The following is a 24354-nucleotide window of genomic DNA, read 5'->3' on the forward strand; positions in this document are numbered from 1 at the left end:
TATTGAACTTTGCAACAGCGCCCGTCCTCTGAAATGAATAGTTCTTGTTGGAAAAAAAGCTTCGACAGCCCCGTTTAAAAAAAAAAAAAAATGGATCCAATGTGATGGCAGGCAAGTTTGATTATTAATGGCGAGTCTCTATCTCTCAGGCCCTAATTGGTCTCTGCTGATTGCTGAGCATTCTGATTAAGAAATGCCATTAAAATTGATGTATTATGCTTTCAAGTGTTTTCCACTGTTAGATAGCTGTTTCAATCAGTTGATAATTACATAGATGATTTATTGCTGGTTTTTGTATTTTGACGAGTTTACAATAATTGGCACGGTAGAACTTTTCTGTACGTCCTGTGAATTAGGGAGCAGCGTCTTGTGCAAAATAAATTGAAATGATTTCTTGAACAATGTGTTGGTGCTGAAGCAAAATCATTTGACACAAGTTCTATTATTCCATATCAGTCCAGGTCCTGAAAGAGGATTAATGTTTTCCATTTTCTTTTCGCTCTATCTTTAAGATGAAGTATTTATGTCCTCCTTAGACTCAAACTGCGTGTTTTTCATTATGGACGGGCAAGTTAAAAAGAGGAAGAGGAGACAAAATATAATTCTATAGGGAGAAGTCAATGAGCTAGTTAATGATCTTGCTTTGTGTGGAGTTAATGGAAAACATCTCTAATTTCATGCAAAGTAAACATTTTCCTGTGGGGTTTAAACTCATTTTCAAGTAAAAAAAAAAAAAAAAAAACACAAAACAAAAGCAAGAAAGAAATGCCAGATTCTGTGTGTGTACCCATCACAAACAAAGCCAAGCTACATTTTTGCCCCGGATAGTAACTGGTCAAGTTCCAGAATTTTTGGGACATTAAACTTTATTGAGTATTTATATCATGAAGTATGGTTTTTAGTTGAATCAATGTTTTTTATAGTTTTAATTATCCTTTAAAACAAGAGGTAGCCACAGAACATAACACTCTTACTTAACTTTAATGAAAATATGTCCTATGTGCACAGTTGGACACAGTCTGACTTTTAATGAGATCTCACTTAGGATCATTTTGGCACTGTTACATAAACAATCTTTATTTTATTTTTTATTATTTTTTCAGAACCACTCAGACACTATTTTTTAAGCTCTATAAAGTAATGGTTGGCGGAAAGAAATAGGTTTTATATCAGCGAGCTACTGTCTTTTATCATCCACTGGAGGAAGATTTGGCAAGGTAGCTGTTTCCATTCCTGCACAATCATCACAATGGAAATCAGAGTTTTTTTTCTTCATATAAGAAAGAAGAAGCATGCTTTCGTTCGCCATTTTTCATCCTAAGAGAAAAAATATGCAGTCAAAATCATGTTCTACAGACTATTAAGTCAGAGGTGATGTATGCGACTTGGAAGTAGAGTCAGCAAAACATGATGAATGAGCAATCAATAACTTTTCACTCTTTGAAAAGGTTTTCCCTGTCTGCTTTGTCTCAGACATATGGTTCTACTCTGCAGCTCATTCTGAGAACTGTCTATATCATCTGTATTATTTTGAGGGAGAGCAGATAGTCCAGTGTTTTCAGTCATTTTTACAATATTTTTTTGGCAGCGCATCTTAGGAAAAGAGAGGGAAATTTGCCCGTTTAAACACAAACGGTGTGATCGCTAACTGTCCAGGACGATCACAGACCGTTCACGCTGTACTCCTGCAGAGCTGCACGCTGCTCTCGGATTCTTTCTCTGCTGCGTTTCTTCGAATTCAAACAAGCGACGCGATCAAAATACACCTTTTTTTATTCTCTCTCAATCTACCTCATCGGCTCAACCAGATAGACTACTACTTTTCCCACAAAGACTTGGGGAACCCTCGGAGAATGTTAACAGACCGGCCGGAGACGTTCTGGCTGTGTGTTTTTTAATGTGTCGCTCGAGAGAAAAAGCAGTAATCCTCGAGAAAGCAAAGCGAGGTTTTCCACTGAGGGGAGAACAGCCGAATTCACAGCCCTTTGGAGTTCAACATGGCTGCGTTGCTTTCTGCTTTCTGGAGACTGCTCTGGGGGGCAGAGAGCTGGATCTCCTCCTGATCTGTGATGGACCCCCTCCGACTGTGTGGTTGAGGAAGAAAGCGCCCTCCTCTTGTGAGAGGATTCTGTCAAAATGTGGCGCTTACACAGATTTTTTTTGAGATTATATAGCTACATTTGAAATGACATTTTCATTTTGACCATTTGGGATGAGAACTAGCCTATAATGCATCACCAAAACATTAGAGTGACACATAATGGCTTTTATTTCTTTCTTTTTAGAGATTCATCCATTTGTTGCCACATTAGTCTGTTGTTTTTATTCTACTGTGATCCAAAGTTTGCCATTTATTTTTTATGTTTCTTTTTTTTTCCCCCAAACAAAAACATGTCCTATCCCACTGACACACACACACACACACATACACACACAAAGCATGGCGTGGTGACTTCCAAAGGCTGCCACAGTGAAGGAGTCAGATGATGGTTGTTTTTATGAACACCAGCGCCATTGTTAAGTTCGACAATGAGGGCCTTTGAAGTGTCATCTCCCATGCGAACCCTTCTCCGTTGTGGTCATCTTAAAAAAGAGCTAGAGCCTTCGGGTTTTGCATGTAATTGTTGTGATGTTTTTATTTTATTGGCTACCAGTTACCAGAGAGCTCTTCTCAACTGCTACCATATGCTTTCAGCTTGACCTTTTCCGCTGCCGAATTATTCGGCGTTGACCTCTAACGTTCTCCCCGGACAGTCGGAGAGTTATTGATAGGTTTTGCTCAGTGGTGTCGGTCTCGGTGGAGTCGTTTATCTGTTCTCCAGACCAAAGATTACACTAATAAATCTCTTGATACAGATTATTCCACACTTCAGTGAGTTTGCTTTTTTTTTTCTTTTCCCCCCCCATTCTTTTGAGTGAAGGGTTGTCTGGTTTGTCGTCGTTACCAGATGGTGAATATGAGAATATTAGCGCCAGATTTATAGTTGTTTCATTTCATTTTCTGTTTTAAAGCCCCACCATGTTCACCAACTGTTATTGTTTCTGCAGGTGTAGACGGCAATACTCCAAAGATCTAATTTGTCTGTGATGAGCATCCCCATCCACCAGAGACCAAAGGTACGGTAAGATATGAAAAGCTCATTATCTCATGTCCCAATAAACTTTTTATTATGCTACCGACAAGCCACACAGCATGATGCAAAAGAGCAATATCCTCCATATTCATATTCTCCCTCATTGCCTTTGTTTTGCCACATAAACTGTTTTGGACTTTTGTCATTTGTTTTATACACTAACATTATTGTTATATTCCAAAGTAATTAGTTTATGTGAAGCATAACAAATATAACTCTAAGATTGCAAAGTGGTATTTGTCAGGTTATATTAATGCGCGGGGCTCGATCCTTTGATACAGCTTACTGTGCGCGAGTGTACATGCTCTGTGGCGTTGGCCTGATTTAGCGGGGGGTCGATCGTCTGGAATTATTTGATATATGGCGTCATTAATTCTGCTTGACTTCCCCGCCGTGTCCAGAAAATGAGCCGCGTCTGTCTTTGTTTCTCTTAGCCACAAAGATCTCGCAATTCTTGTCAGCAAGAAACAAGTCGGTCTCGGAGCAATTACGGGGGTTAGAGTCTGATCTCAGGTCATTAAGTGATAGGATTACTCCTGGATCGCAGGACCCTAGGAATGCGCAGACCCCTCTGGTGGTCTGCTCACCGCTGATGAAATAGAATTGAATTAATGGGGTTGCCCACTGCGAGGACTGATTAGAACGACACACTGCCTTTGATCCCTGAGCGAGGTGACCAGGCGCGGGCGCCACAGGCACATGGGGAGGGGGGTATGGCTTTGTGTCTGTATGTGTGTATGTGTGTGTGTTAGTGTGTGTAATGCCCGTCCTGGGTCAGCACATCACTGATGAAGAGGACTCATTACTATGTGTGCTCTTTGCCGGGGTTCATCCCTCACTGGGGGGGCTTCAGGTGTAAAATAATTCAGTGGTGTTTGGTTTCATGTGCTGTGGGAAGCTGCTCATACCGTGGCCCCTCGGTAGCAGAGCTGTGGTAGTCCATGCTGGGTTCCGCTCTCACAGTTTGGGAAATTAATTATACCGCTGCGTATATTTTAAAAGGCTCACCTGAGATCACATGCGCACACCTGTTCTGTGGTCGACTCTGAACCACACTGGTTTTTTATTTAGTGCGATTCTGCTGCCAAGGTGTCGAAAACGTCTAGTAGAGAAGGAAGAAAGGATTGTTGTTGTTTTTTTCTTCAGTTTACCACTGGTATTTACCATTTATAGGTTCAACCCCCCAAAGTGTTAAAATTGATGAGGAGCGCTTGAGTTCAACATGGAAACGTTTGCGCGCCAAGCGTTTGTCAGGTTGGTCGGACAACATCTGAAACCTCCTTCCCTCTCCTTTAGACTTTCTGCATTGACACTTTGACATTCACGCTGCTCTTCACACAGCCAGGTGTGTGTGGAGGTTAGAAATCCCACATTCAAAAGGAATGCCATGTGTTGCTGCTGCTGCTGTCAGTTTTCCAAGCTCGGACTGTGACCGTCCAGAATCTTTGTTCTTCCTCCGTCCCCTGTACCTCAGCTGATTTCAGCTCAGCTGCAGTGGCAGGAAATTAGAAGTTGTCAAGATAGCGTCATGACCTGCATTTTCTTTAGTTTATTGTTTTGCAGTCGACGTGTAGTTCTGTATCACGATCAGTCCATTTAGTCGAGTTTCAGCTTAATCTAACAAAGTGACAAGATGTAATGTATTTATTTTACACCTTCCAGTTAATATTACAGGAAAGGGGATTCAACTTTAAAACTCTACTATTAAATACCCCGCGTTCAACCACTAATCGAAAATGTCTTTGAGAATATCCAGCGGTTACCCATCGGCTGCGAGGTGTCACCATCCGTCTCCGTATTCCTATAAACCTTGGAGTGGTTTGGGGTTTTTCCATTAGTCGGTGTGACTGTTCTCACTCCAAACAAACTGCACCACATTAAGCGTGGACCAGCACACACAGACTTCGCATTTTCACCGCCAGGCAGGCCTGGTGTGGTTATTTGTTGCAGAGCCAAGTGTGAATGCTGTTGTTCTCATTTTAACTAAGAGAGCGACTGATCCCAGAGTTTGTTTTAACCGCTCCAGACATTCTTGGTGGTACTGTGCCCCAAATCCTCACGGCGGAATGTGAGAACAAGAGAAGAGAATAACTTCTTTTCTTTTCTTTTTTCTTTACCCATAGAAAAATGACAAATCCAAACGATCAAAAATGTCCTACAGCCTGCCAAGCCTGCCTCTTGAATTTTAACTGGAACAGAGCACAATAAGTTTTTTTTTTATAGTATTTTTTTATCCACATACCTTGGGAAGTAATGGTCATCATCACCCTTGTTTGGCCGGCAGTGTGCTGTTTACGTTGGGCCCCCAGACGGTAAGCTGGAGCTGTCTGCTGGAATCATTCTCAAGGCCCCCTCGAGTAATGATAGATGACAAGCTTCTGTGAGGAGGAAAACAAGTCTCCTGGTAGCACACAGAGCCACTCAGACAAAAGGTGCCATCAGCCAGCAGCCTGCCGCACTGGCTGCGAGGAAGGTTGAGGGGGTGGTGGCGAATAAAAGACTGTAGGGGACTCAACAGTAACTAATGAGAAAGAAAGCTACATCTCTCCTGTTGCCGAGTGCAGCCAAATAGAGTGAGGTGTGTGCAGTGACTCCATCCTGTCAGCGAATGCTAATAAACCACTGGTCACCTTTTTTTTTTTTTTTTCTTCTGCAGCTGGACAAGAAGTTCCAGTTTGTGCTGGTGCACAGATCTGACCTTGACTTTAGGCAGAGCATTAAATTTTAACACCGGTTTTAATATTGAGCTCGTGTTTCTATCTATAGTCATGATGTTGAGCCCCTGTTTGGGAGTGCTGTCTGGAATAATGGTTTCAGAGCTGGCATGTCATAGGTCCACCAGGATAACATGGTTCCTTACCTGAAATAAGTATAAGTTTGGTTTAGTTTGGTTTATTAAAGGGATAGTTCACCCAAAATTCAAATTTCACTCATTATCTACTCACCCTCATGTCAACTAAGGGCTGTGAGAATTTTCAGAGTCCTCCGTGCCTTCTCTGAGTTACGGGGGGGGGGGTCCGTGCAGCAGTATTTGTCCATATAATGGTTGTCAATGGATACCAACTTTCTTCATCCAAAAAGACGCACCAAAAACCATCCAAATACCTCCATACTGCTCGTCTGTAATGTCCCTCTTGTATTGAAGCCCGACATGAGAAATTGTTCTGCCGGTCAGTGCAAATCACGCGAGATTTGCACTGACACAGGAAGAGTAGTGAACTGAGACACTGGGAGCTTCCGCTACAAACAAGCTTAAAATATAGACTTATTTAATTTTTTCCGGAACAATTTCTCATGTCGGGGCTTCAATACAAGATGGACAGACAGTTGGTATCCATTGACAACCATTATATGGACAAATACTGCTGCACGGACCCCCCCGTAACTCAGAGAAGGCACGGAGGACTCTGAAACTTCTCCCAGCCCTTAGTCCACATGAGGGTGAGTAGATAATGAGTGAAATTTTAATTTTGGGTGAACTATCCCTTTAAGATCCCTATTAGCTTTTGCGAGGCAGCAGCTATTCTTCCTGGGGTCTTTTCATTTTCATAAGTGACAAATACAAACCATCTACAAAAGACACATGAGGACAGAGAGGAGTTATTCTTTAACATGTAATATTGAGAGAAAAACTAGTGAGTGGACCTTTTTTTGGATTTAGATTATACTGTTGCCAAGGTCGGGGCTCCAGTTTCTCAATGCGCTTCATTTAGTGGTGAAAGTGATGATTATTCTGTGGATAATTTTATGATTGACTTGTTTAGAAATTGTGGAAAATGACTATTCCAGCGCCCTGGGGTCCCAGGTGACATCTTAAAATGTTTTTGTCAGTTGATGACATGAGATTAGTTTTCTAATGAAGTGATTTAATGAATTACTCCAGCTCCACACTTCCATCACGGACAAAAGTTTTGGTCAAAAGTTAACTTTGGCGTGATGACAGTAGACAAAAGGCTCAGTGTCACTAAAATCATTTAAAAAACAACTCTCTGTGGCTCATGAATATTCATGCTTAATTTCATGGCAATCTGCCCGGTCATTTCTGAGAGATTTCACTATGGACCCAGTGTGTTTCATGGTCCAACCAACAGCCTTGGGATTTGCTGCCAGTGAAAGAACTTTCACACATGCATTTCTAATCACACCTCCATTTACTGTAACAAACCGCCACATGTTGTCAATTTAGTGATATAGCATTGAATTGTGCTCTGTTACATTTCACGAGTCGATAAAGGTGTTGTTTAACCAACACTGATATTTTTTTAAAAGTATATTAGAAATGAATAATCCATCCAGAAAAAATGAAATAATGCATAAAGTTTTGTTTCTATTCACATATGCACATGCCTCTACCTAATGGACATCCTGCTGTGAGGGGATACAGACATATCTCTTGATCTTAAGGACTTTAGAACACACATAAGAATTGCTCGGCTAAGAAGGAGCGTTAAGAAAAGGGCGTTTCCCAGATGAGTTCTTAAAGGGACAACAAGGAGTTTTGGAAAGCGAAGTGTTTTCACACTACATTTCCCATGAGCCTCAGCGCACATGGTGAAATTCTTGGACCGGCGCAAGACGGAGGAAAGCGAATACATTTGCCAAGAATGTTTTCATATGATCAAGAATGAAAGTCGGAGGTTTGAAGATGATCAGATACCGTCGTAGTTCCGATCATAAACGGCGATTCGACAGCGTTATTCCCATGACCCGCTGGGCAGCGTCCACGAAACAGAAAGTAGGAAATGCTGGGTGAGTCGACCACTAAATAATAATAACAAAATAACTATAAAGACAAAATAATATATTTATTGAAAATAGACACATTAATAAGTGTGGGTAACATAGATTCATCCACATTAATATGAGACTTTTTTATAACCAAATACAAACTCCTCGTTGTCCCTTTAATGCCCTTATGCATGATACTGTATCTGCCCTTATGATCAATGATAGTCATGATGATTCATTTTATATGTGTGATTGATGTGAAAAACACATACAGGAACACACTTGTTATTCCCCTCACTTATTTTCCTTCTTTTTATTATTTTTCTTAGCAGCTGTGAGCACACATACATAAAACATGTATACGATGCACACTGTTTTAAAATCTCCTTAGTGTGACTGGATCTGTGAGTGTTTGGTCACTAAGAAGACTTGCTGCAGTCTTACATCTCCTTCTTAGTGAAAGATCATCTTAAACTAAGTGCAACTCTGGGAAACATGTTTTTCTTTCATGGGAGGCTTAAGCGTGTTCTAAAGAATCTCTTAGCACCAAGATCTTCTTAAATGGAAGTAGGAAACGCAGCCATTAACGGATTTTAGTGGTGGCTGACGGCCAGTCACGTTGTGGGCTCGCTCTCGACGCAGCTGAAGTAGCCTTACATAATGTTTAACAGTCTGCTTTTTGAGTCCACTTGAGGATGGGTCTGCACCTATCACCATATTTAACGCGTGGAGTGCTCACCTGCTGATGAAAGGGAAAACACAGCCTTGAGAGGGGCCATTCATCTGGATGCTGCATGCTGAAGTATTTAGCTGTACGGACAGAAAATGGTGGGGTTAAGTCTCGGGTAAAGGCATGTTCTAAGCAGAAAAGTAATGTCACTAATGATGTGACCTCTGACCTGGCCATGATGTCTGATATTGTCTTTGCCACAGGGAGCAGTCAGGTATGCAGGAGGGAGTTGGAGCGAAGCAGGGAGCAAGGTCAGGGTTTTCAAAAGCCTCCCCCCCCCCCGCTGCCATTCATGAGACGACCTCCGGTGCTCGCAGCGCTCGGCTTCTTCCTAAGTAATAAAAATGGCTTCCTTTCTCTGCTGTTCCAATGCCGGTACCAAACCATAACCAAGGTGCAACATAAACACACATACATAAGAGCCCATTACAGTCACACCCACCCGGTTATATTCTTGTCACACAAACAGTGAGACATTGTCTCTTGCACGCCCCTGGAGTGATTAAGACGTACGGCACCGCAGGGGTCGGCCCACGGTTAAAGGAGCATAGAATCCTAAGAGGCTGATACACACAAACGCACACACATACACACAGCGGGGGGTTTGGCATGGCATCTTATCCAGGCCATTGAGGCTAATATCTGTGAATGGGTCATGCTGGCACTTTCAGCAGCGCTATCAGTGTTGTCTCTTTTCCTTAAAGTGCCCTGAGGGACTGCACGGCATAAACGCATCATAAGGGAGAGGAAGAGTATGGAAGTATAGTTCTCCTGCAGTGGCCTCACTCAGAAGTGAAGAAGTGGAAATAAGGACAATACTCCCACATTGAAGTCTTTTCAGTTGAACTGTCTGATCATGTTTTGCTCAGAATATAAAATGTCTCCAGTTTGCCATTTAAAAGATCCAGTGCTCGCTGCTCCAACGCTATTATGGACTCATGGTTGTGTCTGAATAACCACTTTTATAAGCTGTATTGTGCTGTGTTTCCAATAGAACATAAGAGTAGCATAATGTTGAATTGGCCACAAAAAAAACCCATTGCATGTTCTTTGTGGGAAAAAGAAAGTACACATTTTTAAGTGGTCTGAAACTGTCACCCAGTTTGGAAACATTTTTTTTAAATTAAATTCATGAAACTTTTGTTTAACTAGAAAGAAAAATTAAAACATCTCCCTCCTACTCAGTCCTGCCTGTACAGGACAGGCCACAGTGACATTGAGCTAAGGACGAACAACACATGACAAATCCAGCTGAAATAAAAAAGCATCTTGGATCTCATTGTGTTTAGCATTGCCAGCTGCAATTTATTGATAGAAGCATGAGCTGAAGAAATACCGGGCTTTAGAAAAGCACACCTGCAATGAAAAATCATTCACTCCAACTGTCAGACATAAAAAACAAACACAAAAAAACATGCTCTACCGGGTTGTATTCATTTATTGAAAAGCCCTTCTGAAATATCTCCCTTTTTTATTTCTCATTTTAAATTGGCAATTCAACCGGGGAAAGTGAGCCGGTGACATAACGCAAAGAGAAAGCTGACGACTGTTTAGTATCTCCAGCTGTCCGTCCATCCATCTACTCATCCATGAAATCCTGTCAGCCATGGTTTCCCTGAGCCCTCTGTTACCAAACCTTCATATCCCCCTTCGGTGAAGATGTCCTGCAGCCTGACGATATCAGTGTCAGCTTCCTTACTTAAGAATATCTACACCTGAACGCCCTCGCGTGCTCGGCCTTCATGCAACTGATGCCATATTGATTTTTATACTGGGTATCTGTTTTGTGGCTATGTAAGAGGCAGTGTGGCATATATCACATATCATATTTTAGTGCATCATTGGTTGCTAGGTAGTCATCACAGCAGATGCGGTATATTGTTTCGCTTAACGTCTTGAGCAGTGCAGAGTTATAGGTCGTTTCATCTTTGCAGAGCTTTTTTTATTTATTAATTGCTTTTTTTGGGGTGTCGTAATTTTTTTTTTCTTTTTTTTTTTTAAACATCTGGCCAGTAACGACTTGATTTATCGCACTGTCAAACATCCACGCTGACACACAGAAGACAGTGCCCACACACTGTGATATGCAAAGCCTGAGATGGAGATAAAAACCACTACTTAATGCTGTTGCTTTTTTTTTTCCCCGTTGCCTTTTGAACTCAGCCGAGCATTTGAAATTTTTTCAGCTGACTCAAGCTGTTTGGTGAGTCAGAGATATGATTTCCTCTCCATTTGCCTTCTGGATCGAACTGTTGCACAGTGTGGCAGCTCCCTGTCCAGCATCACTTCAAAAACACACTGACATTTTGAATGGCCTCGGCCCACCCGCTCCAGCCGCTTTTTTCAGATTTACAGAGATACATTTGAAAGGAAAGCAATTTCTATGCCCGCTATAGAAACTCCTTTTTAACATTAATTACATTGCAGCTCTGTAAGGACCAAGTGTTTCTCCGCCAGAATTAATTTCCCAGCAGGGACTCTTATCAAAGAATTCAGATGTACCTTCTTATCATCTGCGGTCAATGGGTCTGCGTTAAAATTTACTCTGAATTAATTGCAAGTCTCATCTGCCAAAATTTTTATTTGGGTATCTCCCTAATGTTGACTTAAGCCTTAACAGCCATCTGCAGAGTGCAACTCATTATGGCACATATCTCTATCCGTACATATGTAGGGGATGTCTCAGATGTTTTACGACATTCTCCACTGCTGTTCACAAGCATGACTAAGGTGCCATAGTTGGCTTGCACACTGGCTCGGCTCGAGGCGATGAGAAAAATGAAATGCATTTTCCACTTAACCGGGAACGTAAAGCGCTTGTGTCATTTATCTGAATGGTTATTGATGAATGATTTCAGATATGCGAGAGCCGAAACCGACATGAAACAACTGAGAGATCACTGGCATGCGACAGGTCATTATGCATTTAGCCGGACTGCACACAGTTTGCACATTTGGTGCACATATATAAGACTATTAAAGGGTCCTCATGCAGTTTTTATGGATTGACACTTGTAGAGCAGATGTCAAAGAGATCCTATAGGGGCTCAGCAGAGGTGACCCCACACTTGTTAAATGCGCATTCCTGCACCATATGTTATTTTCCTCAACCCTGCATCAAAGCTTCTCCCAGAATCCTTGCATATCGCTCAGGCAAAACAAATCAACCTTCGGTTTAACTCCCGCTGCTCGCTAAAATAATCAAAATTCACATCAGCCTCGCCGCTCGCACAGCCCAACAGTCTTTCCCTTCAAGTTGTAAACTGAAAAATGGAAGTGCTGCTTGTAAAATTGATTTTGAGATTGAAGCAGAGATTTGTGTTGATAAAAAAAAAGCTTGACACTATAGCATAGAGAATGTGAGCAGGGAAGTCGGTGCAGTATGCAGCGAGCGTGTTGACTGAAGTGTGCTTCAGCTATCAGCGAGCAGGTGTTCTTGGCTTTGGAGAGCAGTCGAGAAGCGTTCTCTATACATATTGACCTTTTGCTAGACCAGCTGATGAAAGACAAACACGTGCGTCAGCGAACAGTCTATCAAAACGCTGGCGTCTCACAGCGCAGTTGTCTCGCAGGTGTTCCCAAAGAGATCCCACCTACAGATTTTATTTAAAGTCCTGATTTCAGACTGTTGACAACACACCGGATTTTTAAAAAGAAACCAGTGTGAGTTCACTCGAGCCTGTCACAAACCTTTTTCACCGCCATTCCATCTCATCACACCACTTATGCTCCACTCAACTGTTTTTGTGTGGAATATGATCTACTTTTTTTTTTTTTTTTGCTTCTGTCAAACTTGCCGCCACCCACTGGGATCAGATTAAAGCAGACACGTCGAACACAACACCACTGAGATGCACGCCTGGAGCAAAGCATGCTGGGATGGAGTGACACGTACAATGTGCTGCTCTATGACAGCTGAATGGGCCGATGATTTAAATGGCGCTGTCTCCTGTAATTGCTGAAAATCTGATTTGGATGTATGGTTCGTGGGGCATTTCAACGCAACCATACTGATATGTTTTTTTTTTTTCTTTTCCTCTCGTACTCTCCAGGATTATTGCTGCACATTCATCATTCCCCATTTTCTGTCCACATTTCAGTTGATGATGACGTTTCTCGTCGTGCTGAAATAACTTCACAAAGTCATAATGTACGTCCTTTTTCTACTACAAACTTTTCAAAGGCAGCGTTTGAGTACAGTATCTAACCCTCTGATTTTTCACTGCGGTGCTTTGATAAAAATTAAAAAAAATAACAAATTCATAGGGAAAGTAATACAGGTTATCTGTTGATTAAAAAGCTGTTTAATTACCAAGCATTTTCAAGCATATGCAGTGCTTGGAAGTGCCTACTGTGCAGTAAAACATCTGATTAGGTTACGTTAAGGTATATGAATAAACAAGAGGGGAAATGAACCAACAAATTATACATTAATGTGCTGAGCGTGATAATTAACGCCTTTCCTCTCACTTTCTTTGGGAGTAAATTAACTTTAACGTCCAGGCTCCACATTGGTCACACCAGAAAAAAGTTTTTTTTTTTAAGTTTGCCATCCTCTACTTCAAATATGATCATTTTTTCATCCCCATGGCAAAAACATGGAGCAACTTTCTGAGGTAGAAGTTCCACTTCCCTATCATCTCTGGGGAATGGAGTTTTTTTGACATGCCTGGAGTGATTTCTGCACATCCAAGCAAAGAGCTGACAGGGTCACCAACCTGTGAGCCACAGTCACTTCCCCTTACATTGCACCCATGCCGTCTTTTCTTCTACCCACTCTTCCTTTAGAACTTTTTTTTTTTTTTTTATCTCTTTACCAATTCAGCCACTTGTGGGCTGAGAGGGCCTCTTGTTTTGGTTGTGAAAAATCAATAGCCATTATAGGAGGGAGAGAAAGAAGAAGAGGAGGAGGAGAAGAAAAGAGAGGGAGAAGGAACACGCTGGAGAGGGAGGGAGGCAGACTGCTATCCCTGTCAGTCTGACCCTGCCTGACGGCTGTCATCTCCCTTAATTGCTTTGCTAATATCATCCCCACTCAGCCTGGAACTAGGTCAGCAAGGCCCCTCTGCTGGAGCCGACTTCAGGCTGTCCTTCTTCATGATCTCTCCCTCTCTCTGCCTTTTTTCTTCCTTTTTGTTTCCCCTTCAGGCCCGTCGCAATTAGAATAAAAACATATACAGTGGGACGATGAGAAGGATGCATTGTTTCTGAGGTGACCTGGGTTTGAATTAATATAATCAGAAACCAGCAGTAGATAATCATTCATGCACCCTGCTCTATTCTGGGATGGGAAATAGGCTTGCCAGAATTAACCTTTATATTTCCCTCAGGTGATGCAGGAACTGCTTTTTCTTTGTCTACCATCTTTCTGCTGTTAGCACCTTCAGGTCAGACTACAAAGCTTCTTTGTACCGTGGAAGCTTAGCATTGATAACTTCAGCAAATAACCTATTAGCTGTTTTGTTGGATGTTGGTTATGATAATGAAAATTATAGAATTATTTATTTATTTATTTTTTACAAATTAGCATACCAGTGGTTTCATCAAAAACGTGGCTCAGCATCACAGAATGGACTATAAATTGAATGCAATAGACGCAGTAAGAACTAACTATCACTGCTGTTGTTTAGCAGGGTAGAAAGACATTTGTGTCTTAGAGGATTTAAAGCTGCAGTCTATAACTTTTATACATAACCATTTATTTAGATGCAATAAAAATAATTGCCCGTGTGGCAGGCGCGGATTGGCAGGATGTTATGTCAGGAATGTTGAATCAGCAGCAACCTCTCAATCCTCCTCTGCTCTTCTTATTTCACAGGGAAATAAATAGGAACCATTTGACCAGTGAGAGGTGTGCAGCAGAAATCAAACATCGTGGAGCCTGTAACTCTTGAACACAACCTGAGCAGCCTCGGAGCTTTGAAAGAATAATAAGTTTATTTGTTGACGCGTAAATGTCCACAGATTAATCTCTTTTTTTTCCTTCTCTCTCTCTCTCCTCAACTCGTATAAAGCAGCTTAATGAAGACTGGAATACCAACTGCATCCTAGTTATTGCTGCCAACGCACCGTGCTCTTCTGTCTCAAATCAGTCGATGCTTCAATTATTTTTACTATCAAGTAGGTTTGCATAACAAAACATTTTCTGAGATGAAACTTAATTTTCCCTTCCAGCTTTGCTTGGCAAACTGTCCGCTGGCTAAAGAAAATAGGCACAGTGGAGTCGGTGTTTCTGTGGCGGGGAGGGAGAATATTATGCGAGTGTTGGGGATGAAGCACAGAGCAGCTGTTTTCTGCCTCAGGGAAAATGGCAATATTCTATTCGCAATGTGATTTTTTTGTGAGTCTGTTATGGTTCAAAGCATTTTTTCCATTTGTCCAGCGTAGCTTGTATTTCTGCATACTTGTTTGACCTTTACAGATAGTTCTTAGAACACTAAAAACCTCACATCTTTGGTTTGTTGTGTGAGCTTTGATACTACAACAGGAGTATTTGGCATCTTAAACAGACAGGAACAGATTCTAAAAACTGCCCAGCAACCTGAAATCCAACCTCGGACTGTTGCACTTGAACGCAACAAACAAATGAATTAATAATGGAAGAGATCAGCGGGGGGGAAAAGCAACAGTTCCTCATGATTGGTGTGTTTGGAAGCCAGATCGCCTCGTCCGCAGCGTCTCTGTTGTTTACATCCCGGATGGGCTCCCGTGGCTACAGGCGGCCATTTTAAACAAGGTAGTAAAGCACGGACAAGGGACAAGGGGCTAGTAATTGTGTCAGTGGTAGGGCTCTGAGCCAGGAACTGTCAAGCCCTCATACTTTCCCCCCGCTCCTGGTTTAATGGAGCATGTTAGGGCCAAGGTGTGTCGCCCCGGCCCCAGCATAGGCTCTGTTCAAATGGCATCCCGTCTTTCTCTGATAGGCACAGTGGAACAATAAGCCTAAGGTGGAGCAGCTGGAGAAAGCATTAGTGTAAGACCCCTCCTGCAGGTTGCCATTTCAGCCTCGCTGCCCACCGTTTGCTCCCACAATAAGACACCTCTCTTCATGACCTATAACGGTAGCAATAAGCGCGTTTTGTGCCTCGAGGTTGTTTTGTTTCAGTTGGGTATAAATGTACAGCTGATGCCGAGGTGCAGCGTTCCCACCTCCAGGTGCAAATGAGCATTTGGAAACCCGCAGCAAACAGTCCGCTGACCCCTCCCTGCGAGACCAGGCAAAGGTTTTTTATTTTATTTTTTACTGCATATCTATTCCCTGTCGAGCTGTAATCTTGTGTCTGTTGGCCCGCGGTCATAGATTCCAAGCACGGTCCAAAACGAAGCTTCCCCCTTCATGGTAAAGAGTGAAAGTCCAGCTGTCACCCAAACTGTTTGGTTTGGAGGATCTTTGGAATAAAAGCCGACCCTCTTGGTAGCACACGGCCTGTTGTTTCGGAGCTGCCATTGGTGGGAATAATGCCCAGATTTCACAGATTTGTGGCATCACTGCTCAAACCACATCCAGTCTTGGTACTAATGAGTTTTTGACTAAGACACATTGCTCACAGTTTCTCTGCCTCCCTGTGCCTGCATTTTCTCCTAGCTGCCTTTTTCCTTTCACTGCATTTTAATGCTCAATACTTACAGATATAAGTGTTTTGATTCATCACAATCAGAGTTTATTAGAATATATTGAACTATGACTCCACTTCAAGCAAGTGAAAATGTTGAGTGCTGCTTGCATGTCTTCTGAGGTCAGTGTTTGGCCTCTCTTGTGGAGACGGTAAAACGCATTTCAAGGACTGAATCAAGCTGTTTTTAACTCTTTAACTGATCCTTTTGGTCTGTGAAAGCTGAGCATTAAAGTGTACACACTTGGACAAATGTCGATGTGTTCGCTGGCTGATAACCGACTTTGGTCCAGGCTGTAAGTATCTTAACAGCCACTGGATATATCGCCATTCAGTTTTGGTAGAGGATAAATGCCGGAGGATGAATTCTAATGGCATTGATGATCCCCTGACTTATCTTCTAGTGCCACCATGAGGTTTTGTGTGAAATGTCTCAAGAACTATTGCACCGGATTACCATGAAATCTTCCTACAGACATTAATGTTTCTGCCTTGCCCAAGTCAATTATTCAGGCAGCCAGATGTCAAGTAAGTTGAGTCTCTCAGTGATAAAAAAAAAAGAGTCTAAATCAGGTTTCAAGTCTTTTTTTGTTTTTTACAACTTTTTTTTTTGTCCCTCCAATTCTACAGCTCTGGTAGTGAGCACAATAATCTTTTTCTAGAAGAAATAAACGGTAATGAAACTTGTCTTGCTGTGAGACAGTGTAACACCCAGAAGACTGCAGAGAGCACAAGTCCAGGAAATTGCTCAGGTGCCTCAAAAAACACATTTTTTATCAGTGTCTGCTGTGTGCCCAACCAGCGCACAGGCTCAGCCCGGCTCGGCCCCGGCCCGGCATCTCCTGTTGATTAACCACAGCTTGTCTGGTGGTATAGCACTTTCACCGATCGCTCTCTCTCTCAGTGCAGCGGCATCTGCAGCTCACAGCCTCAGTGTTTGTGCCTCATACCACCGATCCCATTCAGATGTGGATGCCAAAACAATCTGATAGGACGACATTGACATGAGCACTCTGAGGTTGAATTTGTGAGTCTAATTTCCCCCTTTGCTACCCAGCATCCTGGTAAACAGATTTTGAAGATGAGCTTGTTGAATGGCGTTTTCTTCACTATGCAAGGCCACAGTCTCACACGGGGAAATAAACAGCGGTATCTAGAATTGAAGATGATGCTGACAAGGCTATATTAGGATGATCTTTCCATTGCTTTTCAAATGGCTTTCGTTTTTTTTTTTTTTTTCTTTTTAGCCTGGATTGGTCTAGGGGTAGTTTATATACAGTATGTATCTGCTGCAAACTGCCAGTTATCATATTTGACATCGCCAATTGACTCCCATCAGCCTGCAGATAGGAGTCGCTTCACCAACAAAGATGTGGGAATGAAAGAGGCATATTTTCTCACAAAACCGCCCACCCAACAGCACCTTTTTAAAGATTTTGTGCTTATTCAGGCAATTCTGGGCTCCCTGGAGCACGTCGAACTCAGGGCCATATTGTGCTTGGAAAATCCTCAGAGCATGAGAGACAAAATAAAATTGCTTCAATCAACCTAGATCATTTTATATGGAGAGCTATGGGGGAAACACTAGATAAAATGTAATAGTTCACCTGAAATCAGTCCCGACACACAGAGTAACATTAGCATTACCCTTCCTCATCTCTGGGTCTTTATTGTAATGGGAGAATACATTCGCAGCTGGTTTCGCGGCTGACAGGGCTGCCTGTGTGGCGTAAACCCCCTTGAACTATTGTAATAATTGACAAAACACTGCACAACCAGAGGTGAGATGCTATCTACTCCACACGGGATAATGGACACAAAAATAGTCTCACTCAGTACATCAAACTGTTCAATCATTTTGAAGGATGGTTGCTGGTATGCAGGCTCGTGAAAGTCCTGAAAGAGATGGACTGTATGTCTGGTCCCTCTGTTTGAGTCGAGAATAATGATGAACTCATTTCATACAGCTGCTGCCTGGTGCAGACTAGCTCTCATCATATACATTTGCTTTTAAATCTGAGGCAGAAGATGCAGTTCTAATTTATTTCGAATGAGTTCAATTCTGCTTTTTACACTTTTTGTGTTTTCCTCTTGGGATGGCATTATTGGTGGATATTAAGTTCTTGATTTCACCACTGAAGTCCAGTTTCTGTCTCTATCTCAGAAACAATTGGATGAATATAGGAATGAAGACTGTACAGGTATTCACGAGGATGAAGCTTGATTGACTTTGGCGTTTCCCTGTTATTAATGTCGGCTACGGGATGGATTACCATTTACGGCGGGATTAACATTTATATGCATCTGAGCATAAATCTTTTGGTGACTTTTTGTCCAGTACCACCTAAGATTGCTGGTGAAATATCGTTATTGCTATTCAAAAGGATTTTTTTTACCTTAACTACAGTATGCTACATTTTTACCTTAATTAAACAGCTCAGAGTAATTGTGAGGGTTTAATAAATTATTTGTTACCTGTTACAGTATAAGGGAGAATGGAGGGTCTCTGCCTTCCACCTAGCATCTTTTGGCCGAAAACCAACCTTGCAAAATCAGCACCTCCGTCCCAGCTCTCATCTCGGTGGCACCACAACACGTAGCCCGTAACTTGTATTGTAACTTGTATATGATAAATATCATTATCTACCGCTCATTGATTGCTTTCTCACTGGCTTTGTTGAACCCAAATGCTTATGGCCAGGAGGGTTAGCAAAACAGCAGAAAAGCGACTGGACTTGCATAGTTCCCCTTTAATAAGTGTTAAACTGGCAAATGTTAGCAGGCTAACATGCTACAACAGTGCAGTTTGTGTATTTCCATTCTGCGTTCGCATTAACAAGCACAATGGATATTTCTTGGTTGCCATCTTGGCTATACGGCATTAAGGTGGGTGGCGACAAATGTATTTTCATACTTGGCATGGATAGCGCTGATTGCAGCCACGTCACATAACAGGACAGTAAAACAGAAGACAAACAGGTGGTCTGTAATCATGGTCAGTTCACAGTGGCCAGTGTTTGAATTTTGGACTAGACTACAAAATCAAAATTGACAGTATACATGAGTGTAGGCTGAACTACTGACTGAAGTATCCAGTTTTTCAACATGATGGACATGTTGTACTTCTGCTGATGTTAACATTAACTCAAACTTCCCTAATGCAGTGCAGCCTCACAGATCTGCTAGCAGACCTGTAGATTCTTTGTCCTCTTAATTTGCTTCCATTTTGCCCTCTAGTTGACTTAAAGTTGTTTTGTGTGGTATTTCATTTGATCTGACTAAAAATATTATGATTTTTCCCCCTGAAAATGACTGGTGTATAAATTTAAATAGGTTCCGTAACCTTGTGCCTTCAACATTCAAAATCTGATGTGTAATGTAGGCTACAATGTTATGTTTGAGTTGAATTAAAGAAGTTTCAAATAGATGTTGCATCCTTCAGGTTGGATTCACTATGCCTCTTGAATATAATAACAGAAGTCCGTCTTTGCAATGGCCGTGCCTTTTTTAAATTCAAGTGTCTCTTGAAACCCAGACAGAGAACTTGAGTGAATGTGATATTTAATAGATGAACAACAGAACAGTTCTTTTTTTTTTCCAAAGTCTTCAGGTCATGTTAAATAGATGTGTCTCAAATTACATTTTATGATTGGGCTAATTGAAGTGGCCGGTCATTTTTTATGTCTGTGACAGGCGCCTTTACTACCTCCTCCGAGGCGAGCAGGGGGAGTGTCACATCGTGGAAGGACAAGCAGGTTCCTTCATTACTCAAGTCCCCGCACTAATCTCATTTTCTACCTGTGACCAGTCAAAAAAACTCTTTAAGATTCAGTGAAGTTTCAGGTCTCACCGGCAGTTTTCAATAAGAAAGGGGCGGAGACCGAGGATATTACATTTCCGTATCTGATTAACCTGAAGGTTGAATCAAAAGCCATGCCATTTATTTCTGTTTAAAGGCTCACGTACATCTCATTCTCACATTCTTTATGGATTTGAGATTAATGAATTTCATACAGAATATTAAAGGCTACATAATGAGCAAAACAATAAGTCAGGAACTCTCGCTGTTCATAATAACTAATTAGTGATTCTACTAAAATGTGTTTGTTTATCACGTAATTAATTACCACCATCGCATTATAGCTTGTCTTGACAAGAACTGCACGTAGACCGTAGACCATTCCCCCTCTGAGCGTCTGTGTTGCTTTAGTTTCCCCTTGGTTGTGATTTGATATGAGATTCGCTAGACAATTTCCAGTTTATTACTGCTGTGTCCAGGCAGTCCCTGATAAGATTAACCAATGTCTATGAATCATAGCTGGAAAGTGTTTGAGGCTCTCTGGTCAGCGGCTGAGCGTGTATTTCCAGGATTGTTCACCACAGTTCCCCTTCTATATGAGCTATACGCCACGAAGAAACTCCCTAACCTAGGAGCGCTCTGATGACGTTGTGTTTCTTTCCTGGTCTCGACCCCGGCTGGGATCGAACGCACCAGAGTGATGATCCCTAATCTGTGGAGAAGGCCCTGTGTGTGTGTGTGTGTGTGTGTGTGTGTCTGTGCCTGTGGGGAAAATACTCCCCAGCCCCAAACCCAATTTCCACTGGAAGATTGAGGAGGCTAACATGCTCTGGGCGAGATGCCGAACTCTTTCTTCTCTTGTCTTGTCTTTTAATCGCATCGGGCTTTTAATTCTTTCATGAACTGCTCTCAGACCTTTTTCTAACCTTCCATGAAGAGTGGGAAGATAAGAGAGCCCCGATTGGTGCTTCAATTTCCACAGTGTGCTGCGGTTTTTTTTTTTTTAGAGGAGACTTTTGTTTTGCCATCGCAGTTATGGTAATTGTGTGAACTGAGGTGTTGACTGTGACTGATGGTTTACCCTTCCACACACACATCTTTGTCTACGTGCATCCACATGCTTACATAGAGCTGATAAATTACGTGTCGGTGCACTGGAAACAAGCTAATCAATATAAAATGTCCGGCGTCAGTATTGACCAGGAACGTGGCACAGATTGTGAATGAGGAAGAAATCAGATCACACTCGGGTATATAAGTTTTTAATGGTGTAGCAGCATACAGAAGGACATTTTTTCTTTATTCCTAAGGGGAACATGCGTCCTTCAAAGCATCTCTCCCTTTTGAAGCTCTGGGAGCTTTAATCCACTAATGTATAGATGATGGATTGATGGATATCAGAGGTGTCCGGCCATGTTTACATCATGCTTGTCTTGTCTCTGTCAGCTCAACTCTATAGACCTAATCCTGACAGGTGAAAGTGTTGTCCGCGCAGTCTGTGTGTGGGCTTCTGGCTGTGATACAGATAAACCGCCAGAAATCAATAAACTCATGCATGCGCCAGCGTCGCTCGTGCACGCCTCCCCACCTTTTACCTTCAAAAGGTCAGAGGAAGGCTAGTCTTTTAACTCCTCATTGTGTAGTGTGTGTGTCATGTCTGGCTCTAATGATCTGCATTCGGCTGTGAGCTCCTCACCACCACCACCACCACTAGCCACCAGCAGCAGCAGCGGCCCTCCTTCTCCTCTTTGATTGGCCCTGAGATTCCCCCCAAGATGGATGGTTCTATCGTCCTTGACTGGTTTGCAATATGCGCTGCCATACCCTCCCTCCATCCTGCATTTTCGAATCACTGTTCTCCGTTTGATGGCAGGCAATTACTGGGGATTGTTTCTCTTTTGTTGTACATGCTGGTCGGCACAGTGCCCCCCCTTTTTTTCTTCTTGGAAAGTACTGTCCTGTTTTCCCACTTGACAGATGCACAAAGCTTGAAGACGAGCGTTATTTGACTCACCAAGCACAGAGATTGATTGGTGGTTTATGAGCAAATACAGTCAAACGCGTTGGCAGGTGCTTGAAATTAGTCGTCTTTGCTCTGTATAATCTTCAAACGCTCTGGGAGAATAATTACTGTTTATACTCAAGGCTGGGTGTCTTGTGTTGAACACGACTGGCCGTCACAGTTTGCTCTTTATTTACCTCTTTATGTTGCAGAGTTGTCATGGGGAGTGTATATTTTCAGAGCCGGGCGCGAACGGTTTCACAGCAATATTCTTCTTTCTAGCTGCTGCATTGTTGTAGAATATTTTTTGCAGCAGGGAGGTATTAATGGTGTAACTTTAACACTTCCCCAAAATAGCCTTGCCAATTTTTGCAGGTTATTTGGATTTGATTCGGATAAGAACCTTAATTAAAAATAACTTTAATCTTTTTTTGGGAAAAAACAAATAATGAGGAGTTTAGTCCGGAGCTTGCTCTCTCTGTCAAGGTTTGAGGTATATCCCCTTATCAAAACCTGTATCTCTGTGCAGTAAAATGGCACTCCTGTCCTGTGGCAGCACAAATTAGTGTATCTTTTATTTATTAAATCAATGACTTCAAAGCAGCAGAGAGCAAAGTGCATGAAGATGTTTAGCAGCGATGACTGACAGCTGATCGAGAGGTATAGATACAGTAGCTGCAGGAGAATGACCTTGATGTCTGTTCATATTTGAAGATGTGGGAAATAATCAGCATCAGCTCCTGGCGCTGAGCAGCAGCAGCAGCAGCAGCAGCGTGCCCCTGACGACTGTGCTGCAAACAATGAACTCCACTGATGCAGGAGGTCGAGTTACAGAGATGCGCTTCACTTTCTTCTGTTTTTGTTGTGCTCTCCCCCTCTCTTTCTCTCTCTCTTTCCCTGTGTGCATTCCAGAGCCTGCTGGGCTCCGCCAGCCGAAGGGGTCCCTCATTAAAAATTGCCGTCTCTCCACCATGAAATAACACCCCTGATAGAAGCTTCTCCTGTAATGTTTGTTTGTTTACAGCTATAAAATCTAAGATTATCATTTATCTATTATTTGTGCTCAGTTTGGAAAAGACAAAAAAAAAAAAAATCAATACCAAAGCCTCTCATTGAGTTGAAGCAACATGTAGCGGAGAGGTCCCCAAAAGTTCCAGTGGTAATCATCAGTAATACAAACACCAGCCGTCTTCAGTATTCCTTGTTTTGGTGATATTTACCCGCCATGCGCGTGGCGAGGCGGCTGACTTTGTTTGATATTGAAAAAGCCGAGGTTTCAGGTGATGTTAATAGGAGGTATATAGACGTAACCGTGCCCCTCGGTGTTAGCAGTCACCCCAACAGTCTCTGTGACATTCAGCAGTAGGAAATGGCATTTGTGACATTCACTGAGTGAGAGTAATATATTCACCTCGGTTGGCTCATCTAGCCCTCACCAGAGGAGACAGCTGCTATAAAGGCTATGTGCACCAAGTGTTCTCACACTGTCAACAACTTGCTGTAGCCGGCCTGCATGATTTTATCACCCCGGAATGGAGCGAAAAGACAGTGATACAGGGCTCATGCTTTATTTAGAGCTCTTTGTGGAGCGATTTTTGTTTTTCAGCCCATATACACAAAGTCATTTCCCATCATCACATTAATGGGATCTTTTTTTACTTTTCCGTCTTTCTTTTCTTTTATCGCACTGCACCACAGTAGACCTGCTTTAACCCACAGCAAAATGCCGGTGGAGGTTTGGCAGTAGGCTATTACTTCCTGACATATTGCAGCGTAGATGTCATTTAACATTTCATTCAAATGATGGACAGGTCTACGTTACGGCGTTCAGCTTGTCATAAAGAGCGTTCCTTAATATTTTCTGTTCCTCGCGCTGTATTAGATTACAAAAATGGCAACTGCTGCCATTCTCACCGTGCCGATGTGGAAGCGCGATGCTGGTATTTTTTATTTACTGTCACTTGCACAGCGTGTGGAGCAGCACCACAGCCACCAGCTACACTACACTACAGTACAGCAGCTCAGCTACAGCTACAGAGATGTAACTGCCAGCCACGTATTCCCCACTGCTGCAGCATCGCTCTCATGTCTTCGGGGACATGTTACTTAAATAATCATGCCAGTCAGTGTTTTCCATGTTGTAGATCATTAACTTGAAATTACATGTACTGCTCAAGCATACGGCGAGTTCTTGGATTGATTCCTCTCCTTCGACAGAGCCACTGGTTTCCATCTGTTTCCGTTCTGAAAATCAACTTGCAGAAACTTAGACTTGGCTTGAAATTACTAATCCATCACACTGAACATTTCATCGCTTTTAGTTTTTGTCAAAGTTACAACTTCACTCA

The 24354-nt window shown here is 42.3% G+C and overlaps 1 protein-coding gene across 1 annotated transcript in view; it reads left to right on the forward strand.

Moving 5' to 3' along the window:
• Positions 1-3055: 3055 nt before the first annotated feature.
• Positions 3056-24354, forward strand: part of klhl29 (kelch like family member 29) — a gene marked incomplete at its 3' end in the record, with an annotated part of 210032 nt that continues 188733 nt past the window's right edge. Inside the window, 1 exon segment of the mRNA XM_084000631.1 lies at positions 3056-3117.

Source organism: Trachurus trachurus, assembly GCF_905171665.1.
Source record: "Trachurus trachurus genome assembly, chromosome: 24".
NCBI lineage: Eukaryota > Metazoa > Chordata > Actinopteri > Carangiformes > Carangidae > Trachurus > Trachurus trachurus.